Raw genomic sequence first — 15795 nt, 5'->3', positions numbered from 1 at the left:
TGTGAGAAGGCTGAACCCTTAGCTGGATATTGTTTCAGACCTGCCTGTACAAGTGCTCACCTGACACAGGTGAAAACCCTTATGGAAACAATGATGCACATTGTTGAACTGGATGGGGCAAGAAGGGGAATGTCAGTAACAATAAATGAACCCCAGCCAGGCCCCTATGCAGTAAGAAAAGCTCCTTCTCCTGTGATTCCATTTTCTGATTAAGAAGTGACGCTAAGCTGTAAGATTTAGAACTCCTGAGGCATCTATGCCTCAGAGCTCTCCAGGGACAGGCAGTAAATGCCTCAGCAGGTCACAGGGAATGAAGACTGGAGCCTCTGGACCAGCTTCCACCTCTTTGCTGCCACCAGTCCTCACCCTTGTCCTCCACTGAACAAGTCGTATACCAGGGAGAAGTAGGAGCCAAGCTTCATCTCACTGCCAAGCGATGAGGACCCTTGAGGCTAAATTAGACAAGCTATTAACTAGCAACTCAAATTGAGCAACTCCAGTGAAGAGACAAGCACAGACGGAGATCACAAGCAAAACAAGGGCAAAAATCACAATAAGATGGAAAACATAGCCGTCACAGCAATCAGAGGAAAAAGGAGTTTTAAGACCCAAATCAGAACAAGCAGGAAATAAAGTGATCACAGGAAAAAGAAGTGACCAAACCGCTGCCCATATCTTACATGGATGGAAGACACTCACAGAGTAGCTTTCCCCAATGTGTAGCCATTATTTTCCAGGTGCTTTCTGTACCTAAGCTTCATTTGGCACAAGGCTTAAGATTATAAGCCTGAAAGCTGGGCAACGAGAAGCTGTCCTCAGTTGGGAAAAACAATGAGTAGATTCACAGATTTTTCTCAGATTTGCTGAGTTCACCCCTCTTGTTCCCCCAAATTAACAGTTTGTTTCAGAAAAAAATTCTTGCCTTTAGACATATGATGAACATAGAAAAATGAACTTAACGTCATGGGAGTGTATGCATTTCCTAAGGTAGAACAAGTCTCAAATATTAATTTCATTTACCAAGAACAATATCCAGGAAATGTTAATTTAAGTACGTCACACATTTTAAAATTATTCTTCCCAGATTAGTTTCTTACTATATTTAGTTATATGCATATGCCATGTCAGTTACTAGTTTTTTTAATTTGTTCATTTCTTTCTTCATTTGGGGTGTTTTTGGTTTTTTGTTTCTTTGTCTGTTTTGTTTCTTTGTTTTTCCTTCTCCTAGCTTCATTTAGAGGGGGATAAGCAGCAGAATAGAATAGTGCTTAACAACACAGCCTCTGGGGTCAAATATCCAACTCTACCCCACAGGGCATAATCTTCCAGGTCCAGTATAAAATGAAAATGCAGGTCCCCTTGTGTAAAATTATTAAGAATTTCAAGACAGTGACCTCAGAGCATTAAACCAAATACAAAGCTGATCACAGGGCCCCGTGCGACTGACTGCCCAGGTCTCATGTCCATGAAGTTGGCCCTGCTGTTTCATACTAAGCCCTCACAAGCCTCCGTCTTCCTTTTTTTTTAATTAGAAACAATAATAGTACTTATTTCACAGATTTGTGGAATTACTAAGTCAGCTGATATTGTAAAGTGCTTTGCACATGCCTGGCACATATCAAGTGCTTAAACATTATTAACTGTTGCTATCACCAATTACCTGCTTATATCAGAATGCTCTTAAGAACCTCAATTAAAACAACAATAAGGGGGCTTCCCTGGTGGCGCAGTGGTTGAGAGTCCGCCTGTCGATGCAGGGGATGCGGGTTCGTGCCCCGGTCCGGGAAGATCCCACATGCCGCGGAGCGGCTAGGCCCATTAGCCATGGCCGCTGAGCCTGCGCGTCTGGAGCCTGTGCTCCGCAACGGGAGAGGCCACAACAGTGAGAGGCCCACGTATCGCAAAATAAATAAATAAATAAATAAATAAAAACAACAATAAGGGTAAACAACAAAGTCCAAAGTATAGCACAGGGAACTATATTCAATATCCTGTAATAAACCACAATAGAAAAGAAAAAAACCAAAATACGATACCACTACACACCTACTATAATGGTCAAAATCCAGAACACCGACAACACCAAATGTTGAAAAGATGTGGAGCAACAGGAACTCTTATTCATTGTTCATGGCAGTGCAGAATAGTACAGTCACTTTGGAAGACAGTTTGGCAGTTTCTTACAAAACTGAACATACTCTTACCATATGATCCAGCAGATTCAGCAACTGCAACTCCTTACCCAGAGGAGTTGAATCATCATCATCATCATCATCATCATCTTATCTTCACCCTGAAAGCTGCACAAAAATTTGCACACAGATGTTTATAGCGGCTTTATTCATAGTTGCCAAAACTTGGAAGCAACCAGGATGTCCTTCAGTAGGTGAATGATAAATAAACTGTGGTACACCCAGACAACAGACTATTATTCAACACTAAAAAAGAAATAAGCTATAAAGCTGTGAAAAGACATGGAGGAACCTTAAATGCATATTACTAAGTGATAGGAACCAATCTGAAAAGGCTGCCTACTGTGTGAGTCCAACTGTGTGACATTCTGGAAAGGGCAAAGCTATGGAGACAGTAAAAAGATCACTGGTTTCCAGGTGTTGAGAGATTGGGGAAGGGAGGGATGAAGAGATGGAGCACAGAGGATTTGGGGGGCAGTGAAAATACCGTGTGCGATACCATAATGATGGATACATGTCATTATACATCTGTCCAACCCCACAGCTTGTACCTCACCAGAAGTGAACCATAATGTAAACTATGGATTTGGGGTGATTCTGATGTGTCAGTGTAGGTTCATCCGTGGCAACAAATGTACTATGCTGGTGAGTGATGTTGATAATGGGGAAGGCTATGCATGTGTGGGAACAAGAAATATACAGGAAATCTCTCTACCTTCCCCTCAATTTTGCTGTGAGCCTAAAACTGCTCTAAAAAACAATTGTCTTTAAAAAGAGAAAAGAACCTCAATAACCAAACAAAATGAGGAACTGGGGAAATAATTATATAAAGCAGGACAATCACCGCTATGCCATTTTCTCTTCTTCTCCTTGAATTATCTGAATAAGAAAGCTTTAACATAGATTTCCCAAGTAATTGCTTTAACTATTCTCATTCACTTTGGCAATGTGTAGATCTGGTCAGATAAAATCTAATATGCACTTGTAAAAATATATAGGAAAGGTCAGATGTTCTACATAAAATGAATCAGGCTAAGATTCACACAAAAGAGCTGAGGAACTGGAAGACCTAGAGATTGAAGAACTAATTTGAGGGGACAGTGCAAAGGAAGAAGGTGCTAGTGACAGTTTGGGGATGACTGTCACTGTCACTTTCAACAGGCCTCAGAAATGGAAGCCTAAGTAAGAATTGTGTCCTTTCAAAGTGGTGTTGGAGGTTAAGGAGTAAATTTTTTTAATTATGAAATATTCCGATGATACAGAATAATAATGAATATAATGAAATAAGCACTAATAATATACCCACCTCAGAGCTTTATCAGATCTTAACATCTTTACATATTCACTTCAGATTTTAAGACATTTATTGTAAAATATAAAACACAAAACCAGAAACCCCACAAAACAAATGCATAGCTTAATGTAGGGTGAGCACACTTGTAACCATCATTCAGGTCAAGAGCACAGAATTTGGATGCATATTCTGAAAACCCTCCATGAGTCCCCTTCTTTTCACAAGCCCTTCCCTTCCCCAAAAGTAACCACTCTTCTAACTTTTACAGAAATCACCAAGGAAAAACTTTGTACTTGGTTTGAGACAAATAGAGAAAAAGAAATCAATTCTGACCATAAAATACCAAAATAACACAACTGATAAATAGTATCATATGTTAGAACAACAACAACAACAAAAACCCCAAAAAGAAATTTCTCTTGGGCAATAAAATACTTCCTTTACTCCCCCTCGGATGATTGAGAGTCTTCCTCTCTTTTCCCTTCTCTCACACATGGACTCAACATTTTCCAGATTGGACCCATTTTGGCATTTTGCAACCTGTTTATTCCACCTCTAACAGTGAAAACACACTGTCTCTGTTTCTGTCATTATTTAGCTAAAGCCACAAAAACTGGGTAATGTTCAAAGTTAGAAGGAATAATCAGCAAGTTCACTAGAGCCCTGCTTCTAATATCGATAACTATATCTTTGATATCAAGGTTATCACGTCATGCTTTTACTTTTTTTTTTAATTTGTTAATGATTCTGCTTTGAATAAAGTTGCTAGCGCCTGTGCAAAACTGTCCCTTGTTCCCACAAACAAGGGATCAACAACTAGAACCTAGCTAAGGCCAACACTTTCAATTTACTAGAACCACAGTCTCTTAGATTTTTTAGAAACCTTATACTTTCTTAATCTCTCCCAACTTGGTCCTGATACCTGCAGTAGACACATAAAACCTTACTTAAAATTAAAGGGGACAGTTTACATATATTGTCAGGACTAGATGCAAGTAAAAGAAAAACAACTCAAAATAGTTTAGGCAAATACAAGAATTTATCGGCTCATGTAACCAAACTGCAAAAAAAAAAAAAAAAAAAAAGGCAGAAATGACTACAATACTTTCACAGTTGTTTTTATCTCTTAGCTCTGCCTCCATATTGGTATGTCAGCTTCCCCGAGCTGGCTTGAAGAATCCGAAGCCGGAGTAATAACTGCCCCACTCTAGGCTCACATGTTTGAGCCTCACTTTCCAAAGAGGAAAGAAGCTTTCTCTCCACTTCTGATGAAAATAAATCCTGAGTGTATACATTTGTCAAAGCGCTGCAAATGTACAACATATGAACATTTTATTGTATATGATATTTATATCAAAAAACCCATAAACCAATATTAAACCCTACTTAATAAATACTTTCTGAAATACTTAGAAGTATACTAAGAGCTACAACCTACTTTGAAATGCACCAAAAATAATTTGAATTAATAGCTGGATGGATGGATGGATAGATAGAGAGGTGATAATTCAGATGTAGTAAAATGTTAATTGTTAATGGTAGAGTTTCGGTGGTGGGTATTCACTGTAAAATTCTTTTAGCTTTGTTGTATGTTTGAGAATTTTCATAATAATGTGTTAGGAGCAGGGGGAATAAATCCTGAGGAAGGACTCTGGTGAGACCAGCTTGGGTCCCTGACCCAAAGTGAGGTGTGAGGCACTGACTACTTAGTTTAGCGCAGCTGCCTACCATTAAACCATCCACTGTGGCCAGCAAGGCTTCATTACACAGCTTCTGTCCAGGACACATGATAGAGCAGGGAGTGGAAAGATGAGAACTTGGAAAGAAAAGTCATTCCCCCCAAAGAAAGGGGATGGCACAGACATGGCTATCAGAACGTATCAAAAGGCAGGCAGTCACCCCGATTTGACTCCCCAGTCAGGACAACGGAGGTGGTGATGTGTTATAATTGAGTCCTTGCACTGTGACTGTATGTCTCCTTGCCATTCACAAATCAAAACTAGCCATAGAATATCTGGTTTTTCTTAGCTAGTGACTTTTAAACACATGCCACAAGAAGTGGGAAAAATTAGCAGAATATGCCAAAGAGTGTAAGTGACTGGTATTTCACAGTAAAGAAGTACTTGTCTAAGGAAAGGCTAGCTTTCAACCTTCTGTTAGACATTGATTTCAGAATGAATCAGTTTATGTCATTCAGTATCTGGCTTCTATAAAGCCCAGATCTACACTGGAGAAAAAAAAAAACATTGAAACAAGTGTTCTTAAGCTGGAGACTACAGGTGTTGTCTAGGTTAGGTTAGGTTAGATTAGATTAGGAAAAGGTGAGGATTAGGTGAGGAAAAGGGGCTGGCTAGCCTTTTCCTCCCAGTTAAGGGAGGACTTAAGGAGTTGTTCTTTAGGGTATAATTATGCACTACTATATTTTTTGTGCTTAATTATTAAAAGGGCTAAATTTTTTCTCTCTCTCTCTCTCTTGCTGTCCAACTTTTGGAGATTGGATTTTATCAGGAATTTTAATGGTCAGCATTAGGAGGTAATACACCCTTGCCTAGAAAATTCAAAACACATTTGCATAGTTTTTAATTGACATGAACATGAGGTCAGATTTACTAAATGAAGCCATGTGTCCTCAAGTTGGCTGAGAATGGACATACAGGAGCCAAGGCTATCTAGGCATTTGGGCTTTTCTATTTGATTTAGGAGCATTCTCAATGCTTCTCTGCTCTTCCCTTCACTACCACCTCGCACCCATCAAACCCTGTAACTTGGGATGTTGTGTCAGTCCAGGCCAGAGCAGGGGAAGCTCAGTTCCAGATCCAGCCAGGCCTTCTACCCAGGCAGGTGCTGAAGCCCAGAACTATACAAAATGACTAGGAACTAGGGAGTCAGCCACACTGGCTTGTTTGAATGGATCTTTTTTAACTCCAGATTTTATAGCCATTAATATTTACAAGATCTACAGCAGTAGCTCTCAAATTTTATTGTGATTTTTTAAAACCCCTGGAAACTCTGTATCTGAAACTGTTGCTATGTTTCCTTCTGCCTAGTCCTCCAAAGTTACAAGTATAAATGTAATTAGCAATAATCATACAGCATCAGCTAGCACTTACTTAGAACTTACTGTACACCAGGCACCATGCTACTTACTCCCTTTACATGCGTTAGATAGCTCATTTTATCTCCCCAACAACCTAATGATGTGGTTTCCATTTATATTTCCATTCTACAGATGAAAAACTTGAGGCATACAGAAGTAAAGCAACTTGCCCTGAGTCACATGGCCAGGAAGTGGCAGAACTATGTTTCAAACCCAGAGATGTGCTTTTAACTACTATGCTATGAAATCAAAGAAATCAAAGAAATTGAAAAGGTAGGTGTCTTGCCCAACATCACACAGGAGGAACAGAGTCTAAAAACCTGAATTTTTTCCTCAAAAGTCTAGGTCCTTTTCTGGTACGGGTCAAATAGAAGTGTGGGGCTTCTGAGGAATTTCTCAGAAGAAGGGACAGAGGAGAGAGCCACACCAGAGTGTAGTGACTTGGACTTTCTAATTCCATACTTACAGAATTTGGCTAAAGGTCACAAACTATGTCTGTGTGAGTGGGAACTGTTTGAGAATCACCAAGGGATTTGGCCGAACCTGCTCAACCCCAATCTATAAAGGAATCTGTGTGGTAGGGACTGGAGGTCCTGGGTCTCTGGTACCTAGGACTACAGTAAATGGAAGATGCTGGATCTCTTTGTCTCATCTCAGTTGTTTACACAGTTGGACACCCTACCGTGGTGTGATGAAGGCTAATGGAAACAGCGAATAATGAGATTAGCAAAACAAATTTCAGATCTCTTTGAATCACTGGTTCTCAACTTAGAACCTTACATACCTAATTCTTTCTTATGAAAATTTTCAAACATACACAGAAGTAGAGAAAATGGCATAATGAACCCCAGGTACCCGTCACCCAACTTGAACAATTATCACTATTTTGCCATTCTTGTTCCATGGGCCTTTTTTAAAAGGAGAAATTATAGGGCACCACCCCCAGAAGAGTTTCATTTAATAGGTGGGTTTCAGAAATCTCCTGAGCTGCCAGGTTGAGATTGCCTAACCTCTGGTCCTGAGACTGGAGACTGTACCTGCCTAAAGGAGATAAGAAGGCTTCCCTGGTGCTGATGGCATGATGCTCCTTGACCTACAGAGGAGAACTGAACATCCAGAGGTTTATCTGTCAGGGCCCAGGCAGGAAAGAATTTATTCCAGATGATTTTAATGAAGAGGGTATAATGATAGGACAGAGATGAAGGCAGTATTAAGGAAAAGTTAGTTTGGTTGAGGCACCCAGAGGTTTAATGATAGGAGGCGGTTACCAACAAGGCCCAGGGCAGAAGGTAGAGCTCCTAGAGCCAAACAAGAACTGGAACCCTAGATTAGGGGCTGCTTGGCAGGAGCTGTAGTTTGAAGTCATTGGGTTCTAGAGACATGCTGCGGAAGCACAGGGCTTGGAAGATATACACCGACCTCTCTCCCTTCCCACCCTCTCACCTGGGCCTCTCCTTGGCTAAATGGAACTGGAAGCCAGCTGGCAAGCCAGGATATGCACCTGCAGAGGCCAGCCTCCTGGACCAAGAGCAGAGGGCAGATGAAGTCAGGGAACACATCCCGGGAGCAGAGAACAATCAGTCAGGAGAACAAACCATTCCTTCTGGACTCTGAAGTAAGGGAAGTGGTCAGCTCTTCCTGGAATTAGTCTGATGCTTTCAGCCCTAAAAGAAGCCAAGTCTAAGAGCAGAAGAATTGCCTGATCCTTGGTAATACCAGCTGCAAGCCCTTGTCAGGGGTGGCAGTGAGTGTGCTTTGGAGTAACAGCCTGGCCCTAAATTCATGTGCCCCTTCCCTCAAAGTCAAGCTGTACCTGGGGGATAAATTAACACTTACTGGTCAGAAGGACATTAGTTCTCAGTGAAATGCAGTTCGAGGTGATTACTTTCTGGTTACCATTTATTCTCAGTTTACCAACTAAAAGGACAATGTAGGGGTTCCTGTCACAGAATTTTTATGGGGCCTGTTTTCCCCTTGAAATCTTGAACTCTGTTATTTGCAAGTTGTTTAAAAGCTAGCATTTCAGTTTTCAAAGCTACAATCGCATCTATTTTTCTGGTTAAAAAGCAGGAGAAGAAAAACAGCTCCCCAGGTTGAAGCTAATGTTTTTAACTCCTTCTCCCCAAGGGACATATACATATGCAAGTTTGCACCTCTCTAGAGTCTAGAAACATGTCAAGCAATGTAACTCCACAGATGTAGGCAACTGTAAGAAGCCCTGACCATCCAACACAGGCAGAAGAGCCCGGGAAGTAAGGTGAAATGTGAGCAGTCTCCTTTGAATGGGTCATTGACCAATGGGAGCACATACAAAGGAAGGGGTGACCAGAATGCCAGTGTGCTTTGAGGGATCTGATTGTCTTTAAATTTCCGAAGGAATACAATAGCTGATTATATAGTTTCAGTGGGCAGAATTAGAGCTGGTCATTATAGGAAAACCGCTTTTACCCCTTAAGGAAGAAGTTGATAATTGTCTGATTGATTCACTGTTCCCATGCCCAGCTCAGAGCGTGACATATAAAATGCATCCAATAATATCTGTTAAATGAATGGTAATCCCTGGCACTGGTCAGTGGTGAAACTTGCCACTGTCAAGCTAGAGGGAGTCCTATAACTGGTTAAGGTCCAGATGAGCACTTGTAGGGAACACTGGCGAGGGTATCCCTATATCAGATAGAAAATGAGTCTGTACTACTCTGGGACTGATCAGTTCTAAAGCTAATGCTGCTGAGTTGGTCTAGGACTTGGTTGGGGGTAGAGGCTAAGAAGGCTATCAGGGAAAGTGTACCCTATTCTCGGGGACAATTAGGAGTAGAAGATAAATCTTATAAATCCCTCCAACCTGGGGGATTAAGATGTCCTCTGAGAACAGAGAAATAAAAACTCAATGTGACTCAACAGTAAGAAAACTAATAACCCAATTAAAAAATGGACCAAAGACCTTAACAGACACCTCACCAAAAAAGCTATACAGATGCAAATAAGCATATGAAAAGATGCTCCACATCATATGTCATCAGGAAAATGAAAATTAAAACAATGATGAGATACCACTACACACCTATCACAATGGCCGGAAATCCAAAACACTGACAACGCCAAATGTTGGTGAGGATGTGGATAACAGGAACCCTCGTTCACTGCGGATGGCAGTGCAGCGTAGTGCAGTCACTCTGAGAGACAGTTTGAAAGTTTCTTACAAAACTGAACATACCTTTCCATATGAGCCACCAGATCCAGCAATCATGCTCCTTGGTATTTACCCAAAGGAGTTGAAAACTTATGTCCACACATGAATGTTTATAGCAGCTTTATTTATAGTTGCCAAAACCTGGAAGCAGTCAAGATGTCCTTCAGTAGGTGAATAGATAAATAAACTGGTACATCGAGACAGTGGAATATTATTCAACACCAAAAAAGAAATAAAAGCTATCAAGCCATGAAAAGACATGGAGGCACCTTAACTGCATATTACTAAGTGATAGGAACCAATCACATGCTGTGTGATTTTCAACTATGTGACTTTCTGGAAAAGGCAAAACTATGGAGACAGTAAAAAGATCACTGGTTTCCAGGGGTTGAGAGATTGGGGAAGGGGTGAATAGGTGGATCACAGAGGATTTTGGGGGGCAGTGAAAATAGCGTGTATGATACCATAATGATGGATACATGTCATTATACATCTGTCCAACCCCACAGCATGAACAACACCAAGAGTGAACCGTAGCGTACACTATGGACCTTGGGTGATTGTGATGTGTCAGTGAGGACTCATCAATGCTAATAAATATACCACACTGGTGGAAGATTTTAATAATGAGGAGGCATGCGTAGGGGCAGGGGGCATATGGGAAATTTTTGTACCTTTCCCTCACTTTGTGAAGTTAAATCTGCTCTAAAAAAGTAAAATCTTAATTTTAAACAACAACAACAACAACAACACTGTGGGGGCTCGCTGAGAAAGCATCTGAATATTTTCATTTGATAGAAAATAGGGAATCAGGAGTTGAGTCCACTACAGCCTGTCCTGGGAGTCATATTACATGAGGCAGAGAAAAAGGTGTTTTTGCAAGGTTAAGGCACAAGAAGGCTAGGAGGATTATTTAGAAGTTGATCTTTAGGAACCCAAAACAAAATCAATCCTCTGAATCTTTAAGGATAACAACAACAACAACAAAGAAAGAATCCATCATTTCAGCACCAGAAATCATAGCATACGCCACTATCTCCCTCCACCCCATCTACCACCAAGTGAACACCTTTAAATATCCTTCTGATTTTGCACACAGATAATTAAAGAATGCAATTTGATTGCTCATCTCATCTGTTCTATAGTTGTGAGTCAATGTATAGAATTTACACTCCGGCTGTGGTTCATCTCTGAGCATTCATTTTGGCAGGGAAATTTTCCTTTTCTCTTTCTTCTTGGGGTCCTAGCTCTTTAAATTCTATCCTTATTGGCAGGCTGTTGTCATGGAGAAAAATAACTTTAAGTAGCTCTTTGAAAAGCTTTGAGTTGCTGTTCCCTGCTATTTAAAGATTCCCCCAGTAAAGTGAAAAGTGCACTCTGCTTCCATATAAGGCTCTGCCACTCCAAGGCAAGAGTGTCACCAGGGCTTGGTTCCATGTGTTCATAGCAGAACAAGACATGTCCTGAGCATCCGGGGATCACATTTACTCGGCACGTCTACCCAGCTCGGGAAGAAAAAAGAAAGTCAAGACTCTGCTATCTGAAATCTTTGTGCAACTGGGCTTCCAAGTCATTACGAGCGGAAGTAAATGAAACAAGCCACATTTTATAATTATCACACGTGGAATGTTTGCTCTACATGGCCTTGAACCTAATTGCCATAATCCATTTTCCTGCCACCTCCTCATCAAATACTCAGTATTTAAAACTTTCTTCATTTTGATTCACAAGCATTTGCTAGGCACTTAAAATATGTCTAGCTCCTTTCTAGCTAGACACTGTAAGGAATACTGAAGTATATAACAAGGTCTCCAAAGAGTAATATTTGAGAGATAAGACAAACAGATGAAATAGATGAAACATTAAACACAGATGAAACACCAAGTGATATAGAATATTAGTGATTCCCAACTTTGCCTGATGATTGGACCCAATCATGGAGCTATTTTTTTAAATAAATTTATTTATTTGTTTGTTTATTTTTGGTTGCATTGGGTCTTCGTTGCTGCATGCGGGCTTTCTACAGTTGCGGCGAGCAGGGGCTACTCTTCATTGTGGTGTGCGGGCTTCTCATTGCCGTGGCGTCTCTTGTTGCGGAGCATGGGCTCTAGGCGTGCGGGCTTCAGTAGTTGTGGCACGCGGGCTCAGTAGTTGTGGCTCGCGGGCTCTAGAGCACAGGCTCAGTAGTGGTGGCACACGGGCTTAGTTGCTCCGTGGCATGTGGGATCTTCCCGCACCAAGGCTCGAACCCGTGTCCCCTGCATTGGCAGGTGGATTCTTAACCACTGTGCCACCAGGGAAGCCCCATGGAGCTATTTTTAAAGCACATATTCCCAGGCCCTTGCACTTGACCTACTGAATCAGAAACTCTAGGAAGGGGCCCCAGAATCATCAAAGTTCTGCCCTATGTGCATGACTGGGTTCTGTAAGACCTCTGACAGGAACAGCCTCTTTCTGAGCCTCAATTTTCTTGTCTATAAAAGAAGAGAGGTGATCAAGATGGCCTGTGAAGTCATTTCTCTGACACTCCATGATTTTGTTATTTAAAGTACCAATATGTATGGTTTAAATAATAATCAGTTTTAAAAAGAGGGCTTCAGGACTTCCCTGGTGGTCCAGTGCTTAAGACTCCACGCTTCCACTGCAGGGGGCGCAGGTTCAATCCCTGCTTGGGGAACTAAGTTCCCACATGCCACACGGTGTGGCAAATAAATAGATAGATGATAGATAGATAGATAGATAGATAGATAGATAGATAGATAGAGGGCTTCATAGACAATGGACTTGGAAGCACAAAAACAATTCCGATGAGTGCATAATGGCTCCAAGCATGGAATTTAGAATCAGACATCCTTGGATGAGAATCTCAGTTCGGCAAACATACTGGCTGGATGACCTTAGCCAAGTAATTTAATCTCTTTGAGTATCCATTACTTACCTATAAAATGGAGATAATTATAGTACCTACTTCTTGGAGTTGTTGTGAGGATTAAAGGAAACAATGTATGTAGTTACCACTTAGTTACCATATAGTTACCACTAGATTATTAGGAACTTTAGCCTCCTTATTATTGGGAAGATGAGTGTAAGAAAGTAAGGTGTTCCAGCTGGGGCAGAAGATCTTGGGCAAGACCATGGAGGCTGTGAGGAACATGGGATGCTGGGCCAAGGGGAGAAAACGGGCTTGACTCTGTTAAGAGGAGAGAGATAAGTTTGGATAGCTAGGGTGGGGTTGGATCATCCAATTTGTTGTGCAAACTACTTGGCTGAAGAAGACCTCTTCACTCCCTCCAAACAGATGCTTCCTCGCTTCTTTGAAACCACACACTGTTAAAACAGATTCCCCAACATCAGCTATTCAAGCAAGAGCTTTCTCACTTCCTGCATAGAAGGAATCCAGATGGTGCCTCTTTATACAGTTGAGCTGGTTATCCCAGGATAGATCATATGTAGCATAACCCTATTTCCCTATTTCAGCAAAGCAGGAAAGCACAAATCTCTGTAACCATAGCTTTGAAAGAACTGGGGCTGTGTCTGTCATGGAGATGATTCAGCTTTCCACTTGGGTTGAAGAGGTGGGAACAGCCAGATTACACTTCAAAGAGGAATCTGTGCTTACCATTTTGTTCTCTATAGATATGTTCTACCCCTGTCTAGAAAATGAGCTCATTCTTCAATGAACCTGTGCCAAATCAAGTTACGCCCAGGTTCTGAGGAGGAGTACATGGGGGAAAGTGTCATAGAGAAGTAGACAGGAATATTTAAGGGGTTGGGGACCTAGCATGTTTTGTCTTCATTTCTAAGTGCCCAAGTATTTTATTTTATTTTTTAAATTTTATTTATTTTTGTCTGCTTTGGGTCTTCGTTGCTGCGTGTGGGCTTTCTCTAGTTGTGGCGAATGGGGGTTACTCTTCGCTGCAGTGCGCAGGCTTCTCACTGAGGTGGCTTCTCTTGTTGCGGAGCACGGGCTTTAGGCATGCGGGCTTCAGTAGTGTGGCGCACGGGCTCAGTAGTTGTGGCTCGCGGGCTCTAGAGCGCAGGCTCAGTAGTTGTGGCTCACGGGCTTAGTTGCTCCGCGGCATGTGGGATCTTCCTGGACCAGGGCTCGAACCCGTGTCCCCTGCATTGGCAGGCGGATTCTTAACCACTGCACCACCAGGGAAGTTCCCCAAGTATTTTAAAAGAAATCTTATTCCTGCTTTCAAGTTATTTATATTTGAGGCCAAGTGTATCATTAAATAGTTTGTCACATTGGTTGTGAAAGAAAATATTTTGCCCACTTGCAAAAGGGACTTTTCTACTTTTTAAGTGAAATATTCTGCCTCATCAAATAAATATTAGGTTTTAAAAGAATGACTTTAGAGACTATATCTGAGTTTGAGAGACTGTTCTATCTTTACATCATTCATTTATTCATTCTATTATTTACTGAATGTCTAGCATATACAAAATACCTTGCTGGGCACTAGAGCAAATGATTTGCTAGTGAGCAAAATCATGGATTCCTGGATCTACTTGCAGAGATTCTTCTCTCTGGAGTTCTGGAGTGGGGCCCAGGAATGTGAATTCTAGGAAAGCTCCAGTTGGTTCTGAATAATCAGACTATACTTTCAGAGATACTAGTGTAGAAGATGCAAAGATGAATAAGGCAATATTTCTGCTTCAATGAATTTACAGTTATCTATCTCATATTCTTCAAGTAGCCAAATGCATTTTCCTGCTTCTAATTTTCTTCCCTCCTCTCTTCCCCATCTTACTCACCCATTGTCCATATACTCTCTGCAAGGCACAGGGCTGGCATTGGTATATATAAAGAGGAAAAAGAAAGACCTCTGCCCTCTAAAAGCATGCATTTATGAAGTTCATAATCATTGAAATTTGCCATGGCAAAGTGAACATAAGCTACATCATGACATATATGCATCTTCTATAACAGACCCATGTAGGGAAAGTTCCTTATTCCAATTCAGCAGTCTTTTAAATAAGAATCTGCAATTAATTTTCAAGAAGTTCTTTGGTGGGGGAGAAAGTGGAGAGAAAACAAAGAAAAAAACATGTAGATTGCATGTATTTATTTAGCTACTTCTTTGTATTAAGCACTGAACCAAGTTCTCAGGAGTATCAAAATTAAAAGTGAGATGATGTTTCTGAGGGATTTTAATATTCATACTGTGTTGGTTAGAGTCCCTTTGGCTCCCAGGAACGGTGTACCAAATTAATAATGGTGTAAATAATAAAGGCATTAAATTAAATTATATAAGAAGAAGCTGGAGGATGGTCATTCCAGACCTAGTTCAGCAGCTCCACATTGTTAAGAGCACTGGGTTGGCAACTCCAAGAGTCTCTTGGGCTTCCCATTTTGTTCACAAGATGGTTCTGCAAATCCAGATATTACATCCTCCATAACCTCATCCAAAGGAAGGGCAATAGAAGAGCCAAGGCCGCAAGAGAGCCTCCACATATATCTTTTCCCTTTTGACATGGAGAATATATCTTTCTCGTAGGGTACCAGTATATTTCCTCTTACATCTCATTGGCTAGAACTGGGTCACATATCTCATTCCTAGCTGCAAAGGAGGCTGGCAAAGGAAGGGATCAACATTTTTTTTTCAACGTAGATGGAATGATTATAATAATCCTAAGAATACATTATTTAACCAATTGCTCAATTACATTAGTGCTTCTGGAATAAACAAAAGGAAGGAACACACGGGGTATGCAGGGATATTTAAAGAGAGAGACAGATACAGACTCATTAGAAGGTGAAAGATGAGGCAGACTTAAATTGATAGAGAATAAAGGGGGAAGGCCTTTCAAGTAAGAAAAGAAATTTCAAAATAGGAAATGACATTAAATGGTCTGTAACGACTAGAAAACGTGCAAAAATATCAATAGCAGTAAGGTGATATTCTTACCAATATTTGTATCAACATTAGGACAATTTTCTCACTTTCCATGCTAAATGACTTTAACTTTACATTAACAATATCTTGTGTGTGAAGTGTGTATATGTGTGTGTGTG

The 15795-nt window shown here is 40.9% G+C and overlaps 1 protein-coding gene and 1 long non-coding RNA gene across 2 annotated transcripts in view; one reads left to right on the top strand and one right to left on the bottom strand.

The window, feature by feature from the left end:
• ZNF365 (zinc finger protein 365) overlaps positions 1-15795 on the bottom strand; it is a 113472-nt gene that overhangs the window by 44234 nt on the left and 53443 nt on the right. The window lies entirely within an intron of this gene.
• Positions 6738-15795, top strand: part of LOC114484478 (uncharacterized) — a 60032-nt gene continuing 50974 nt past the window's right edge. The window contains exon 1 of the long non-coding RNA XR_008616314.1: positions 6738-6856. This is a non-coding gene — a long non-coding RNA (uncharacterized lncRNA). The remainder of the gene's footprint in view (positions 6857-15795) is intronic.

This window comes from Physeter macrocephalus, chromosome 20, assembly GCF_002837175.3.
Source record: "Physeter macrocephalus isolate SW-GA chromosome 20, ASM283717v5, whole genome shotgun sequence".
NCBI lineage: Eukaryota > Metazoa > Chordata > Mammalia > Artiodactyla > Physeteridae > Physeter > Physeter macrocephalus.
The sequence above is the reverse complement of the archived record's forward strand: the minus strand, read 5'-3'. Positions and strand labels throughout refer to the sequence as shown.